Source organism: Bufo bufo, chromosome 2, assembly GCF_905171765.1.
Source record: "Bufo bufo chromosome 2, aBufBuf1.1, whole genome shotgun sequence".
In the NCBI taxonomy this organism is placed as follows: domain Eukaryota; kingdom Metazoa; phylum Chordata; class Amphibia; order Anura; family Bufonidae; genus Bufo; species Bufo bufo.
Window position 1 is genome coordinate 270671393 of NC_053390.1, and position 17435 is coordinate 270688827.

General features: G+C 45.7%; 1 long non-coding RNA gene across 1 annotated transcript; it reads right to left on the reverse strand.

Moving 5' to 3' along the window:
* Positions 1–2672: 2672 nt before the first annotated feature.
* Positions 2673–16211, reverse strand: LOC120991445. Its single transcript, XR_005776672.1, has 3 exons — positions 16074–16211; positions 8354–8356; positions 2673–2683 (listed from the first exon to the last, which is right to left on the reverse strand). It is a non-coding gene; the product is annotated as an uncharacterized LOC120991445 (long non-coding RNA).
* Between the last annotated feature and the right edge of the window lie 1224 nt (positions 16212–17435).

Genomic DNA, 17435 nt, shown 5'->3' on the forward strand with positions numbered 1-17435 from the left:
CGGAGAGGGAGCGTGAGAAAAAGAGACCAAATTTAAGGGAGATAAATTTATAAATTTTTTTGGGGATCGAGCGGAAATGTGGAAAAGCTATTGAGTCGCAAATGTGGGACAAATTACAGAAGTCCAAATGTGGGCCAAAAGAGTAAAGTGGAAATGTGGGAAAAGCTATTGAGGCGCAAATGTGGGACAAATTACAGAAGCCCAAATGTGGGACAAAAGAGTAAAGCGAAAATATGGGATAAGTTATTAAGGCAAAAATGTTGGCCAAAAGAGTAAAGCAGAATTGTGGGACAAATTATTGAAGCACAAATGTGGTACTACTTGTTAAAGTTTAAGCATTGAATCAAAGGAGGTGGCGCGCATCAATTAAAGAAGCATTTCAGAAATTTTATTCTCTGTCACCTATGCAGAGCAGGGGTTTATTCACGTCTAAAAATGTATAATGTCAACCCAAGAATGTAACAGAAAAATTACAGAAATTTATTAACCTGTCTACTTGGTAGAGCAGGGGTCTGTGACAGAAAAAAAAATCGTTTATTGTCACCCTAAAATGTAAAAAAAAAAAATGTTAATTTGTTAAGCTGTCAACCAGGTATGGGAGGGGGATATTACACCCAAAAATTTGTGAATTTCACTCAAAAATGTAACAGACAAATTTATTTATTTTTCGGTCTACTAGGTAAAGCAGTGGTACATCACACCCAAAAATTGGTGAATTTCACCGGAAAATGTAATTGACATTTTTTTATTTTACCTGTCTACTAGGTATAGCAGTGGTACTTCACACCCAAAAATTGGTGAATTTCACCCAAAAATGTAACTGACAAAGTAGTGAAATGACATAAAATAAAATACGTACAAATAAAATAAAAAAATTGATTTATGAGGTGGCGTTCCATATGGAGTAGTAGTTTGAGGAGAAGGTGGACGTAGAGGTGTAGGTGAAAACGGTGGTGGAGGAGGACGAGGTAGCCAACACAGGTTTTTGGTTTTAATTTTATTTTTTAAAATTTGGGTACACTCCAAAAGAGTGTGAAATATACAAAATACAAGAATGAGCAATTGCGCTGCAGTATAACAATGGCTGGTTAGTGCCGGTATACATATCTATTCTGCACAAGGTACGGACAAGTCCTGTGGGATCCATGCCTGGTTCATTTCAATGAACGTGAGCTTGTCCACATTGGCTGTGGACAGGCGGTTGCGCTTGTTTGTGATAACGCCCCCTGCCGTGCTAAACACACGTTCAGATAATACACTGGCTGCAAGGCAGGCCAGCACCTCCAAGGCGTAACGGGCAATCTCAGGCCATGTGCCCAATTTGGAGACCCAGAGGTTGAAGGGGGCAGACCTGTCATTCAGTACATGTAGGCGTGTGCACACATACTGCTATCACCTGGTGGTGCTGGTTGTTGTGGCGTGCTGACAAAGCTTTTCCACATTTTGGCGATGCTAACCCTGCCTTCTGAGGTGCTGGCGGTGCCCCAGCTGCGTTGGCAACCTCTTCCTCTGCCTTCGCTATGTGCTTCCACTGTGCCCCCGCTGTGAGGTTGGAATGTCACCAGCAGCACGTCTACCAGCATGCGCTTGTACTCGCGAATCTTACGATCACGCTTCAGTGACGGAATTAAGGACGGTACGTTTTCCTTGTAACGGGGATCCAGTAGCGTGGCCACCCAGTAATCAGCACAAGTTAGAATGTGGGCAACTCGGCGGTCGTTGCGGAGACACTGCAGCATGTAATCGCTCATGTGTGCCAGGCTGCCCAGAGGCAACAAAAAGCTGTCCTCTGTGGGAGGTGTATCATCTGTGTCCTCTGTATCCCCCCAGCCACGCACCAGTGATGGCCATGAGCTGGTCTGGGTGCCACCCTACTGTGAACATGGTTCCTCCTCCTCCATCTCCTCATCCTCCACCTCCTCATCCTCCAGAACTGTGCCCTGGCTGGACAATTGTGTACCTTGGGTTTGTGGGTGCAGGAACCCACCCTCGGAGCCACTTGGGAATGACTGGCCGGAAACCGTACAAAATGATCCCTCTTCCTTCTCCTCCTCCTGTGCCACATGCGTGCTGCAGCTGAAACTCCACTATCGCCTGCTGCTGCTCGCACAGTCTGGCCAGCATGTGCAAGGTGGAGTTCCAACTTGTGGGCACGTCGCATATGAGGCGGTGAGCGGGAAGGCTGAAGTTACGCTGCAGCGCTGACAGGCGAGCAGCAGCAGGATGAGAACGCCGAAAGCGCGCACAGACGGCCCGCACTTTATGCAGAAGCTCTGACATATCGGGGTAATTTTTAAGGAATCTCAGCACCACCAAAATCATCATATGCGCCAGGCAAGGGATGTGCGTCAAACCGACTAGTCCCAGAGCTGCTACTAGATTTCGCCCATTATCGCACACTACCAGGCCGGGCTTGAGGCTCACTGGCAGCAACTACTCATCGGTCTGTTGTTCAAGGCCCGTCCACAGCTCCTGCGCGGTGTGGGGTTTGTCCCCCAAACAGATACGTTTTAAAACTGCCTGCTGTCGTTTTCCCCTGGCTGTGCTGAAGTTGGTGGTGAAGGTGTTACGCTGACCGGATGAGGAGCTGGTAGAGGATGAGGAAGCAGAGTAGGAGGAGGAAGCAACAGGAGGCAAACTGAAGCGCCCTGCAATCCTCGGTGGTGGAAGGACATGCTTCAAACTGCTATCCACCTCAGGCCCAGCCGGCACTGAATTTACCCAGTGTGCTGTTATGGAGATACAACGTCCCTGACCGTGCTTACTGGTCCACGTATCCGTAGTGAGGTGCACCTTGCCACAGATGGCGTAGCGCAGTGCACACCTGATTTTGTGTCCTACTTGGTTGTGCAAGTAGATGGCTAGCCTGGAAAAGAAGTAGCGGCTGGGCACGACGTACTGTGGGACAGCCACCACCATAAGGCCTTTAACCTCTTAAGGACACATGACGTACCGGTACGTCATGATGTCCTGGTACTTAAGGACACATGACGTACCGGTACGTCATGTGTTGTTCCGATCACTGCCGCCCGGCCGGCAGTGATCGGAACCAGGTGCCTGCTCAAATCATCGAGCAGGCACCTAGGCTAAATGCGCGGGGGGGTCCCGTGACCCCCCCATGTCGGCGATCGCGGCAAACCGCAGGTCAATTCAGACCTGCGGTTTGCTGCGATTTCTGCAGTTTCTGATCCCTGCGGTCCCTGACCGCGGGGATCAGAAACTTTAGTATTCCTAAAATAGATCTGTATCCCTCCCCCTGCACCCCCCGAGTGATTTTAGCCCGGTGGGAGGTGCAGGGGGAGGGTTGCGGGCAGTGTGGGCGGTGCGGGAGGCGGGCGGTGCGGCAGGCGGGATCGCGATCCCCCGCCCGCCTCCCCTTGTATAATCGTTGGTTTCTAGTGGGGATACCAGGGTGCCAGCACATTGCTGGCACCCTGGTATAAACGGCTGACATCTGCGATGCGATGTCAGCCGTTAACCCTTTCCATACAGCGGTCCGTACGGACCGCTGTATGGAAAATGTTAACAGCGCAGGGAGCTCCCTCCCTCTCCCATCGGGGGGCTGCTGTGCCTTTGCAGCCCCCCGATGGGAGAGGGAGAGACCCCCCAGAGAGCCCCCCTCAGCCCTGTGCTTACCCTTCCCCGTCTGCGCAGTTCTGAGCAGACGGGGAAGGTTCCCATGGCAACAGGACGCCTCTCAGGCGTCCTGCTGTCCATGGTGCTGAACAGATCTGTGCTAAAAGCATAGATCTGTTCAGTGTAAGTAAAATACAGTACAGAACAATATATATTGTACTGTACTGTATTATACAGACATCAGACCCACTGGATCTTCAAGAACCAAGTGGGTCTGGGTCAAAAAAAAAGTTAAAAAAAGTGAAAAAAAAGTAAAAATCAAAAAACACATTTATCACTGATTAAAAATGAAAAAAATAAAATTCCCTACACATGTTTGGTATCGCCGCGTCCGTAACGACCTGATCTATAAAACGGTTATGTTACTTTACCCGAACGGTGAACGCCATAAAAATAAAAAATAAAAAACTAGGATGAAATTGAAATTTTGCCCACCTTACTTCCCAAAAAAGGTAATAAAAGTGATCAAAAAAGTCGCATGTACGCCAAAATAGTACCAATCAAACCGTCATCTCATCCCGCAAAAATCATACCCTACCCAAGATAATCGCCCAAAAACTGAAAAAACTATGGCTCTTAGACTATGGAAACACTAAAACATGATTTTTTTTGTTTCAAAAATGAAATCATTGTGTAAAACTTACATAAATAAAAAAAAAGTATACATATTAGGTATCGCCGCGTCCGTATCGACCGGCTCTATAAAAATATCACATGATCTAACCCCTCAGATGACCACCGTAAAAAAATTAAAATAAAAACGGTGTAAAAAAAGCCATTTTTTGTCATCTTACGTCACAAAAAGTGTAATAGCAAGCAATCAAAAAGTCATATGCACCCCAAAATAGATGCCAATCAAACCGTCATTTCATCCCGCAAAAAATGAGACCCTACTTAAGATAATCGCCCAAAAACTGAAAAAACTATGGCTCTTAGACTATGGAGACACTAAAACATTTTTTTTGTTTTAAAAATGAAATCATTGTGTAAAACTTACATAAATAAAAAAAATAGTATACATATTAGGTATCGCCGCATCTGTGACAACCTGCTCTATAAAATTACCACATGATCTAACCTGCCAGATGAATGTTGTCAATAACAAAAAATAAAAACGTGCCAAAAAATCTATTTCTTGTTACCTTGCCGCACAAAAAGTGTAATATAGAGCAACCAAAAATCATATGTACCCTAAACTAGTACCAACAAAACTGCCACCCTATCCCGTAGTTTCTAAAATGGGGTCACTTTTTTGGAGTTTCTACTCTAGGGGTGCATCAGGGGGGCTTCAAATGGGACATGGTGTAAAAAAAAACTGTCCAGCAAAATCTGCCTTCCAAAAACCGTATGGCGTTCCTTTCCTTCTGCGCCCTGCCGTGTGCCCGTACAGCAGTTTACGACCACATATGGGGTGTTTCTGTAAACTACAGAATCAGGGCCATAAATAATGAGTTTTGTTTGGCTGTTAACCCTTGCTTTGTAACTGGAAAAAAAATATTAAAATGGAAAATCTGCCAAAAAAGTGAAATTTTGAAATTGTATCTCCTATTTTCCATTAAATCTTGTGCAACACCTAAAGGGTTAACAAAGTTTGTAAAATCAGTTTTGAATACCTTGAGGGGTGTAGTTTCTTAGATGGGGTCACTTTTATGGAGTTTCTACTCCAGGGGTGCATCAGGGGGGCTTCAAATGGGACATGGTGCCAAAAAAACAGTCCAGCAAAATCAGCCCTCCAAAAACCAAACGGCGCACCTTTCACTCTACGCCCCGCTGTGTGCCCGTACAGTAGTTTACGGCCACATATGGGGTGTTTCTGTAAACAGCAGAGTCAGGGCAATAAAGATACAGTCTTGTTTGGCTGTTAACCCTTGCTTTGTTAGTGGAAAAAATGGGTTAAAATGGAAAATTAGGCAAAAAAATGAAATTCTCAAATTTCATCGCCATTTGCCAATAACTCCTGTGCAACACCTAAAGGGTTAACGATGTATGTAAAATCAGTTTTGAATAGCTTGAGGGGTGTAGTTTCTTAGATGGGGTCACTTTTAGGGAGTTTCTCCTCTAGGGGTGCATCAGGGGGCTTCAAATGGGACATGGTGTAAATAAACCAGTCCATAAAAATCAGCCCTCCAAAAACCATACGGCGCACCTTTCACTCTACGCCCCGCTGTGTGGCCGTACAGTAGTTTACGGCCACATATTGGGTGTTTCTGTAAACGGCAGAGTCAGGGCAATAAAGATACAGTCTTGTTTGGCTGTTAACCCTTGATTTGTTAGTGGAAAAAATGGGTTAAAATGAAAAATTAGACAAAAAAATGAAATTCTCAAATTTCCTCCCCATTTGCCAATAACTCTTGTGCAACACCTAAAGGGTTAACAACGTATGCAAAATCAGTTTTGAATACCTTGAGGGGTGTAGTTTCTTAGATGGGGTCATTTTTGGGTGGTTTCTATAATGTAAGCCTCGCAAAGTGACTTGAGACCTGAACTGGTCCCTAAAAATTGAGTTTTTGTAAATTTCTGAAAAATTTCAAGATTTGCTTCTAAACTTCTAAGCCTTATAACATCCCCAAAAAATAAAATATCATTCCCAAATCAATTCTAACAAGAAGTAGACATATGGGGAATGTAAAGTCATCACAATTTTTTGGGGTATTACTATGTATTACAGAAGTAGAGAAACTGAAACTTTGAAATTTGCAAATTTTTCCAAATTTTTTGTTAAATTAGGTATTTTTTGGTGCAAAAAAAATAATTTTTTTGACTTCATTTTACCAGTGTCATGAAGTACAATATGTGACGAAAAAACAATCTCAGAACGGCCTGGATAAGTCAAAGCGTTTTAAAGTTATCAGCACTTAAAGGGACTCTGGTCAGATTTTCAAAAAATGGCCTGGTCCTAAGGTGTAAAAAGGCTGTGTCCTTAAGGGGTTAAAACTATCCATCTCCACCAGACGGATTGACAGCAATTCAAAGGCCAGTAATTTAGAAATGCTGGCATTAAGGGCTAGTGATCGCGGGTGGGTAGGGAGGTACTTCCTCTTCCTCTCCAGCGTTTTGGAGATGGAGAGCTGAACGGTTCCGTGGGTTATTGTGACCCAGGTGGTGGTGTTGCTGGCAGATCCTCTGTTTGCGGGGTGCCAGGTGGCACTGTCACTCCAGAGGTGGATGAAGAGGCCGAGACTGCAGCAGAAGAGGAAGCAGGAGGAGCCAGAGACCTTTCTTGGTTTTTGAGATGTCTACTCCACTGCAGCTCGTGCTTTGCACTTAAATGCCTGGTCATGCAGGTTGTGCTCAGGTTGAGAACGTTTATGCCTCGCTTCAGGCTCTGATTGCACAGCGTGCAAACCACTCGTGTCTTGTCGTCAGCACATTGTCTGAAGAACTGCCACATCAGGGAACTCCTTGGAGCTGGATTTGGTGTGCTCGGTCCCTTGCTGCGGTTGGCAGTAGCAGGCGTACTATCTAGAGGACGACCGCTCCGCTTTTGCACCCTGCTCCCTCTTCTGCTGTGCTGGTGGCTCTGTGCGACCACCGCCTCTTCCTTCAAACTACATAGGTCAATCGCATGACCTTGATTCTATGTGGGGTCGAGGACCTCATCGTCCTCCACATCATCTTCCACCCAGTCTTCACCCCTGCCCTCCTTGTCGGTCTGCACACTTTCGAAGTCCCCAGCATTTAGCACCTGTGTTTCGTCATCATCCGAGACGTGCTTCGATGGTCCTCCCATGTACTCATCTTGAAAGATAAGTGGTTGGGCATTGGTGCACTCAATCTCTTCCACTTCTGGGGCAGGGCTAGATGGATGGCCCTGGGAAACTCTGCTAACAGAGTCATCAAAAAGCAGAAGAGACTGCTGCATGACTTGGGGCTCAGACTGCTTGGCTGATTTCCAAGGGGGTGAGGTGAAAGACTGATGGACATCGGCTTCAGGTGCCAACTGTGGTCTTTCAGCATGAGACTGGGTGGGAGACAATGTGAAGACACTGGAACCACTGTCAGCAACCCAATCTACTATCGTGTGTACTTGTTCAGGTCTCACCAATCGTAGAGCCGCATTAGGCCCGACCAAATATCGCTGCAGGTTCTGTCGCCTACTCGCACCTGAGGAAGGGGTTTTACTTGTGCATGTAGCTGGCACAGATCGACCACGTCCTCTCCCTGCAACAGGAGCTCCACCAGAAACACCACAACCTGGGCCATGTCCCTTATTTGACGCTCTCCTCATATTTCTCGAGTTTAGGATCTTACCCTAAATGGGTGTAAATTAATAGTAGAATAGAACGACAGTATGTACATTGTGTATCTCACACGCCCTGAACCAGACTAGGCCTCAATTAAATTTGTTTGCCCAAAATGGCTGTTTTTCAAATACCTGAATAGAACCCCTGTATTTAAAGGGTGTATCTCACAATGACATCTGCGGCAAAGGCTGACAATTTTTTTTTTTTTTGCCCAAACGGGTGTTTAATAACTGAATTTGGCAGCAGTATATAACCCTGGAATTTCAAACGTCTTGATGCTGCAAGGCCTGAAAAATTGTGTATTTTGCACAAAAAAATGTGTTTTATTAATAAAAGAATCAAACCCCTGTATATACAGGGCGTATCTCACACACCCTGACCCACACTAGGCCGCAATTAAAGATTTGTGCACAAAATGGCTGTATTTCAAATAACTGAATTGAAAACCTGTATATAAAGGGTGTATCTCACACGCCCTGACCCACATTAGGCCGCTATTAAAGAAATGGCTTTATTTCAAATAAGTAAATAGAACCACACTCAATGACTCACAATGACATATGCAAAAAAAAAAATTTTTCCCCCAAACTCATGTTTGTTTAATAACTAAATATGATAGCAGTATATAACCCTTGAATTTCACACGTGCTGATTCTGCAAGGACAGAAAAATAGTGGATTTTGCCAAAAAAGTGTGTTTTTAAAAACCAAGAAAATGATGTCTGTATTTCTAGCTTAAATTGCACACTGACTAATACAGATGTTGTATATTGCCAAAAAAGTGTTTTTTTGGTAACAGAATATAAAAGCTGTATATATTAAACTTGAATTTAACACTTGCAGATCTTTAAAATAGTGGATTTTGGCAAAAAAAGTGTGTTTTTAAAAACCCAGAAAATTATGGCTGTATTTCTAGCTTAAATTGCACACTGACTAAGTCTGCAAATGCACCAGATGTTGTTAATTGCTAAAAAATTGTGATTTTTTTTTTTACAAACAGATTATTTGTGCTGTTTTTAAAGCTTGGATTTCAATGTCCCAAAAGCTCAGATGCAGTGCTGGTGCACTGAGCTTGCATTAAAAATTGCTGCCGCCGCTGCCCACCTAACTGACTTATAAAAGTTATTTTTTTTTCAAAAAGCGCCAAGAAAGCGCCGAACACTGAACCCGAACCCGAAATTTTACTGAAATGTTCGGGTTCGGGGTCCAAAAATCCTAAAGTTCGGTATGAACCCGAACTTTACAGTTCGAGTTCGCTCAACCCTAGATACCAGCCAAACCTGTACCACCCATCTGTAGACAGCACTGTTTTAGGGTTCTTGCCCTTATCGGCACAGAACAGGATAATGGTTAGCTGGATGAAGTGCCTTGGACACAGTGAATGCGTCTGTTGTAGATTGACCCACCAGTAAATCTGTTCTTGGCTGGACAGAACAAATTTTGCTTTGGGCATTTGAAAAATTTATCCTAACCTTGGAACCTTTACTACAATTCATCAGGGATGATGCTGAGATTCAAGGCTTCTGAACCAAACATCTTACCCATTCCATGGCTGCATATGCTAACAACATAAAAACTGTACACAATCAGAGGTACAATATCAATCACCTGGCCCATGAATAAGTGGCGGCTAGAACTCAATTTGAATACCTTGTTTCAAAAATAGGTCTATTAGCAACAAATATACTGTACTTCCAAGAAGAGTGGTCTTCCATTTAGCAGACATTTCAGTGACAACTAAAATGACATACTTTACAGTAATCAGATCTAGAAATATTTACCAGTGCTTTATAAAGATAATGTTGTTTGATCCATTCTGGAAAAGCATACTCTATTCATTGCCAAAAGGGCCCTTACAGGTGGAAACATACAGATGTAGTAGAGTTAACACACATGCTTTCTGAGACGTGTTATCCAAACTAAACAAACACCTTTAATTGCTTTTCAATGGCTTTTGTTTCAAGATAACACGATGAGTTAAGGGTACTTTCACACTAGCGGCAAGGAACTCCAGCAGGTGAATGAATAGCCTGTCGGATCCGTGCTGCCGCTACATGTTGTAGTTTTATTCCAGCCGCCTCTCGGCATGTTTCTAGAACTCCGGCCTGTCCCAATTATAGTCAGTGGGGAACTAGCGGCAGCATGGATCCGACAGGCTATTCACCCACCTGAACAGCCTTCCAGAGTTCCTTGCCACTAGTGTGAAACTAGCCTAAGACATTTGAGTTAAGAGTTTGTGTGTTAACTCTGTTACATCTGTAATTTCTAGAGATGAGCAATCCATTTTACATTTGTTACAAATTTCACCCCAAAAAAAATAATTTTGGGAGAAGGAACTTGACATTATTTTCACAGATCGGGACCTCAAAAAGCTATTGGCTTTCTCGCATGGACCATCTCCTTGTATACGAATACAGGAAAATCATTTCAAGCTTCTTACCAGGTGGTACAGAACCCCTGTGTTCTTGCACAAATGTGGCTTGTCTCCTGATCGGCTTTGCTGGAGATGGGGCAGTGGAGAGGGGTCTCTGTCTCATATTTGGTGGACATGCCCTCTAATCGCCCCATTCTGGGAAAACTTCAATAAGATAATTAATAAAGTCTTGGTTACTGACCTAAAGATCACTCTTGAAATGGTGCTCTTTTTACTCCCCTCTGACCTCTACAGACCGTCTAAACACAATTTGGTGACCCATCTGATAGCAGCCGCCAAATCTATCATTCCTCTCCACTGGAGAGACACACAGGCCCCCTCATTGAAGGAATGGATAGCCAAGGCGAACCAAATATGTAATTTCGAAGAAATGTCAAGCTGGATCAACAGAAACCACGAAAAATATCTGAAAATTTGGCACCCCTGGAAGTCTTGGTCCGAGACGCAGTGAGGGTAACACATTAGCAACCCCACAAAGCCACTAGGCGTAGATGGTCTCATGCAGCCTGACTGATAACTTTTCTCGGATTTAATCTTCCACCCCACAACTCAGTAGCAACGAGGGTCGAGGCAGCTCAGCCTGTCCCCCCCCCTCACCTTTTTCCTCCCTCCTTTCTTCTTCCTTTTCTCCTTTTCTTTTCTTTTCTTTATCTCTCTCTTTTTTTTTTCTTTTTCCTTCCCTTCTCTTTGTTATATTTAAATGGTATATGATCCAGGTAGCCATTGTCTTCCCTGAAGTACTATGCTATAATTTGTAAAACATCTCATAGCCTTGCTGTCACATAGGAGACCGCGGCTTTGCCGTGCCACGAGTTACTGGTTATAGACCGGAGATATCGCGTCTTCCATCTACTAAATAGTGTGCCTATGACCTGTGACATCCACAATGTATACCTATAATTTTTGGTCAGCTGGCCAATGTTTGTTCATATTTGACTGAAAAATTTTGAAAATAAAGAATTTATAAAAAAAATAATATATATTATTTTGGCAAATGCACAACTTTTATTTGATTCATCCAAAACAAATTGCCCGCCATTTTACAGATCAGAAGACAAAGAAGAAGAAATTTGCTAAAAAAACAAAACAAAAAGGGATGACTTTTGGAATGCTGTGCTCAGTTGAAGCCTGGAATACTGCATGTGTGCATGTTTCCTGCGCTATGGAGAGCTTTCAGCAGAGCAGTGATGTCCTATGCCGAGGGCCTATGTGATCTGGCCAATACATCAATCACAAGAGCCCCTATGCCTGCAGTACAGTGGAATCCATACACCTGTATACCACACCAGGTATGTACTGATGTACAGATTCCAAAGAGCAATTAACATCCTAAATATAACAAAATTTATTATAGATAATTTAGAATAGTGTAAAATAAAGTTGTACAAAAGTTTAGTTACTCTTTAAAGGTAACTTGTCATCAACTTTATGCTGCCCATACTAACAGCAGAATAAAGTAGAGACAGGTAAATTGATTTCAGCAGTCTGTCATTTAAAAGTTAAAAGTAACTGGTTGCCGAGAACCAACATCACAATCATTGCAGATTAAGCCTGGAAAAGAGTCACAGCCACCTGAGAAGAGTCATGAATTCCTGCTCTCGCCGCCCACCTGCTGATTATTGGCAGTCTTCTACCTAGTTTTCTCCCTTTCTCTCTAGGAGAGAACTGCCAATCATCAGCAGATGGATGGGGAGAGCAGGAGAATATGAATAACGCTGACTCTTCTCAGGTAGATTTGACTCTTTTCCAGGCCTGGGCTGCAATGATTATGATGCTGATTCTCAGCAACCACTTACTTTTAGCTCATGAGTGACACACCGCTGAAATCAGCATTTCTGTCACTCATTTATGCTACCCTCAGTGAGGTCAGCATAAAGTTGATGACAGGTTTCCTTTAAGTTTATTATCCAGTAAAATTGAGTAATCCTTTTCCATGTCAATTTTACCCAGTGTTTTTCTATCTAGTATGTACTATTGACTTGTATTTTCCCTTCCCATGTCCATAACCTTACATTTCTCAGTGTAAAGGTCATTTGCTAATTTTCTGCCAAGTCTCCACTCTATCAAAGTCCATCTATAGAGGTATTCTATGCTTCCTGTTGTAAATTGTCTTATACAGTTCTAAATTACTTTATACAGTTTAGTATCATTAGTAAAAATTTATATATATGTCGACATCCATAGACAAATGGATTTTTTGTTTGAGTAAGGTATCAATAGAAAGTCAACATAGGGAATCATCTAACCTAAGACACAGCAGTCTCGTTGGATTGTTATAATACCTCAGTTAGGTTTCTGTCAAAATTATAGATGAGCAAATTTATTAAAAGTTCAATTCAGCTGATTTGCTCAATTTTACAAAAAAGCAATTTTTTTTGTAAGTAGCGGGTGCAATGACAGGGATCTGCGATAGTGCCGCACCCGTCATTGTACCCCAGTGTGTAAAAACAGTGCGAAATGAACAATAAAAAAAATTCAATCAAACTTACCGCCTCCATTTGCTCGCGACGGGCCAGCCGCCGCCATCTTGCTTGAAGATCTGAAGTGAAATCTTGTGCGGCGAGAAATTACGTCATCACGCAGGCCGGCGTAGTGACGTCATACGTCTCCACGCACGTAATTTCGCCGAGATCTTCAATCAAGATAAAGGCTGGCGGCTTGTCGCAAGCAAATGGAGGAGGTAAGTATGACATTTTTTGTTTCTTACACTATTTCAGATTAAATCGATTTGCTAACACGAAGCACAAGGAAATTCGGCTTCGAGGCAAATCAAATTTATCCTGAAATTCGGAATTAAAAAGCAATGCAAACCTAAAGGAAAATAACTTAAACAGCTGATAGCATAAATTACACCTCCATGTACAACAATGCAGTGCAAAGTAAAGTTAAAACATGAATTAATATGTAATACTAAGTAGAAGTAACAAGCATGCTCTCAATTTTACCAAATAGAAATTGTGAGGAATAATGGAGTATGATTTCATTCCTGTCATTTGTTCCATGAGTGGCAGAGGAAATCAAACTCCACAGGGGAGCCCTGCTTCAAAGTGAAGCCAGATAGCAGAAAACTCCTAGCAGGCCAAATTTGGCTACATTTCACACCGCCATTCAGACAGCACGGATCCTGCACGAAAACTTCTCTGCAGGGGGTGGGGTCTAAGTCATTCCTCAGAACAAAAGCAACTATCAGACATCATGGAACCGTCGATTCATAAGGAATTATGAATCGCCCGTCCATCACAGGCATAAACCAGATATATATTTGCGACCCTGTGGCCAAGATGGACAGGCTGCTTCTCGTAGTTAGGTGGTAGGATGCCAGGGAGGCTAGATACAGAGATCTCCCCACAGAAACCTAATAACGATACCATGTGTGGACTCTAACTGTAGCAAGAACCCAGGCGGAACCGTTGGTCCCAGAACTATCTCCCTGTGACCTTCTGGTCTGGAGCTATGGGCCCTAATGGGTTTTGTGGGTCATTTGGCTGCCAGGACCAGGAGGGACCCCTCTCAGAGGCAGGGAGGGGCGTGGCTGACTACATGTAAAAAGACCCATGCAGGCCGAGTTCAGCGTCTTTTCTCTGAAGGGGGGTCACGCTGAGCATCGTGTTTGGAGGGACCTTTAAAACTGCTGACATCAGTGCCTCCCATGTGACGACAGCCAAGGATTATAGGAACCATTATTCATCAACCCAAAGGACTCATCCATCTGGTAAACTGACTTTTTGCTCTGTTTAATCCTGTTTGTACTATACCATCTGTATTCTGCACATCAGACCACTTTATATATTCTCTGTTATATTGTGTACTGTCTACTGAGCCCTTATGGCGATTAAATATATAATTTTATCTTGTGCTGTCCTGTATCTCGATCACAAATCCCCACGTCCGTGTTTCGGCATAGTTATACGCTACCGCGGGTTGGTTTATCGCCCTATATAATCCCGTTAGCTGACCAGGCTTATATCAAACGAGAAACTAGTGGCAGTATACCCGTGCTGAGGATGAGGAAGCGCTGTTTCACTGGGGCAGTGAAAAGGCTCTCTCAGCTTGTCAGGGTTCTGAGCGAGTGTCTCTAACCCTCTGCCTCTCTGTGTTCGTGTGGACAGGAGGCAACTGTGTAAACTGTACTAAACTTACCTTACCTGCTCCTCCGTGAGGGCATAATGTCTCATCTTGGTAACCGGTGATTATACCGTATCTCGTGAGCTCGACGTGAGGTGTGCTATTCGTCACATATTGGCGGCAGTGTGTGTGAGTGTGTGTGAGTGTGGAACCCATACTCCCAGACACTAAAGACTACCAGCAGTAGATTTTGCCACTGGAGTCTTAGGATCAGCTCAACACTAGACAGTCTGAGTGCAAATACAATAAGGTGTGTGTGTGTGCATAAGGTTTCAGTCTGTGTCACTGATCATCCGTGGCAATGATGGGCAGTAATACAAGAAGCAAGGCTAAAGAGATGGCCGAGGCTATGAGCGGTGGCAGGGAGGAACCAGTCCAGATAATGGGCCAAGAGGAGGTGGAAGGCAACTTTCTTCAAGGCGAGGGGGAGCACAGCCAAAGCTCCCCAAGGAGCCAGTTGCTGGCAGTGGGCCGCCCTCCACCTGCCCTTTCCTAAAAGCTGCTCTCCTAAAAGCTGCCGTGGACTGTCTCTAGGCCGGAGACAAGGCTGCCTATGAGACCCTCAAGGCAGCTGCAGAATATCGGGAGCAAGCAGAGGCTGCAGAACGTCGTGAGCAAGCTGCAGAATGTCACGAGCAAGCCGAGCACGAGCACCTGCTGCAAATGCTCCAGCTCCAACTGCAGAAGCCCTCCTCAGCCTGATGTGAGTCTCCAGAGATGCGGATTCCAAAACTGCGGGCAGAGGACTTCCCCCTGCTGGACAAAGATGGGGACCTAGACACCTTTTTGTTGACATTTGATATGGCCTGCAATCAGAACAAGCTGCCGGAGGACCAGTGGGTCCGATTCCTAATGCCACGTTTCAGAGGGAAAGCCGTCAAAATCTTCGGGTACCTGCCCAGCGAGACCATCCTGAGCTATGAGGACATCAAGCAGGCTCTGGTACAGCAGTACAACTTAACCCCTGAGACTTACCGGAAAAAGCTCTGGAGTTTGCAGCGGGGTACTACTCAGAGCTGGGCTGATCACATGCAGGCCTTGCTGAGAGCGGTCAACCAATGGACCATGGGATTGGAGCTCACCACCATCCAGCAGCTGAAGGAGCTCATTGTCACAGAGCAGTTTTTGCCCAGAGGACCTCTAGCAGTACCTCCGTGACCAGAAGCCAAAGGGGGCCTCCGCAACAGCAGCCCTGGCCGATGAGTACACCAACAACAGGACTTTAGAGGCCCGGAAACCTTTCGACTGGAGAGGGGGTAAGACGCACGCTGCACCTGCTACCCCTGCCCCTAGACCCAAGTGGGCACCGGCCCCTGCTTCACTTTCCACGTCGGTGGGGGAACCCTAACTTTGCTACCTGTGTAAGCAGCCAGGACACTTCAAGGCTATGTGTCCCCAGCGCCCGAGGGACCCGTCCCAGTCACCGACCCGGAAACCGTCCCACTGTGCTGTGTGTGGGTGGGGGTGGTGGGCGGTCCCTTGACAATTTTCAACTGGTCACCGTGGGCCAGGCCATGGCCATGGGACTTAGAGACACCGGTGCTGAGATGACACTGGTACGGCCTGAACTGGTGGCACCACAAGATTTATTACCCAGGAGATCCCTTACTGTCTCTGGGATAGGAGGAGTAAAACCGGCCCTGCCCGTCACCAAGGTCCATTTGGACTGGGGCGCTGGTCGAGGAGTAAGGGAAGTGGGGGTATCCTCAAATATCCCTGCCAGTGTTTTGCTGGGGACGGACTTGGGGCGGCTTGTGTCTAAGTACATGGCCGCTGACACGCCAAAGGTCCAATCACCCAGAATGTGATGCCATGTCCACCCCTGTTGGTACTGATAATGTACATGACATGTCTGTTGATGGGAATGTGGGGGTGGGGGATGTAATGTGTGCATCAACCCTCAGTAGGGAGGGGGTCATTCACACCAGCTGTGCTGAGGCCCCAGTGTGTTGCCAGCAAGCACTTGTTGTCCTCAGGTGTGGCTAAAGAGGGGACAAGCATGGGGCAGACAGCTGCGGAGGAGGAGGATGCAAATGAGGTCATGGCTGTCTCAGGAGAAGTAGGTGCAGGGTTCCTCCACAACCGGGATGTCAGAGGGACAAGTTAGTCCGTCTGGACTGGCGACTTGGTCGGAAGCCAAGGGAAAGCAGGCACTACCAGCGGTGGCAGCCGCCATAGCTGCTGTCACGCGCAGTGGGAGTGCTGGGGGCCTAGGGGCCCCTCAGGGGTCTGATGGCTTTCCTTCTTCCGATCAAGTGGCTGCCAAGTCAGATCGAGGCCAGGAGACAAGTCCCGGGGACCTGACACAGGACGTGCCAGTCTCGTCTATTCTGGCTTCATCCGGTCAGGGGTTTCAGGGGGCATTAGTGGCGGACGCCAGCCTGAAAGCTCTCAAGGAGCAGTCGGCACAGCCTCCCTCGGACTCAGAACTCGAGTGGGTGGTCTGGGACCAAGGACGGCTGTACCGGGTCACAGTCCAGCAGGGCTCACCGGAGGTGTGGCCTAGGGACCGACAAGTAGTGGTACCCTATTCGTTCAAGACTGAGTTGTTGCGGGTTGCGCATGAGATTCCGTTGGCTGGACACCTAGGGGTCGCTAAGACAAAAGCCAGATTAGTCCAGCATTTCTACTGGCCAAAGATGGGGGCTGATTTGGTTGCCTACTGCTGGTCATGTGACACCTGTCAGCGGGTGGGGAAGGCGGGTCCACGCCCTAAAGCCCCACTGGTAATGCTGCCCATAATTGAAGAGCCTTTCAGGAGGCTGACTGTGGATCTGATTGGACCGCTGTCCATCCCCAGCAGCTCCGGGAAACACTTCATATTGACGGTGGTAGATTATGCCACCTGGTACCCGGAAGCGGTAGCCTTGTCGTCCATTTGGGCCGACAAGGTGGCCACCGCCTTGCTCGAGATTTTCTCCAGAGTGGGCTTTCTACAGGAAATGCTCACCGACCGGGGGACCCAGTTCATGTCGCAATTGATGGAGTCCCTCTAGG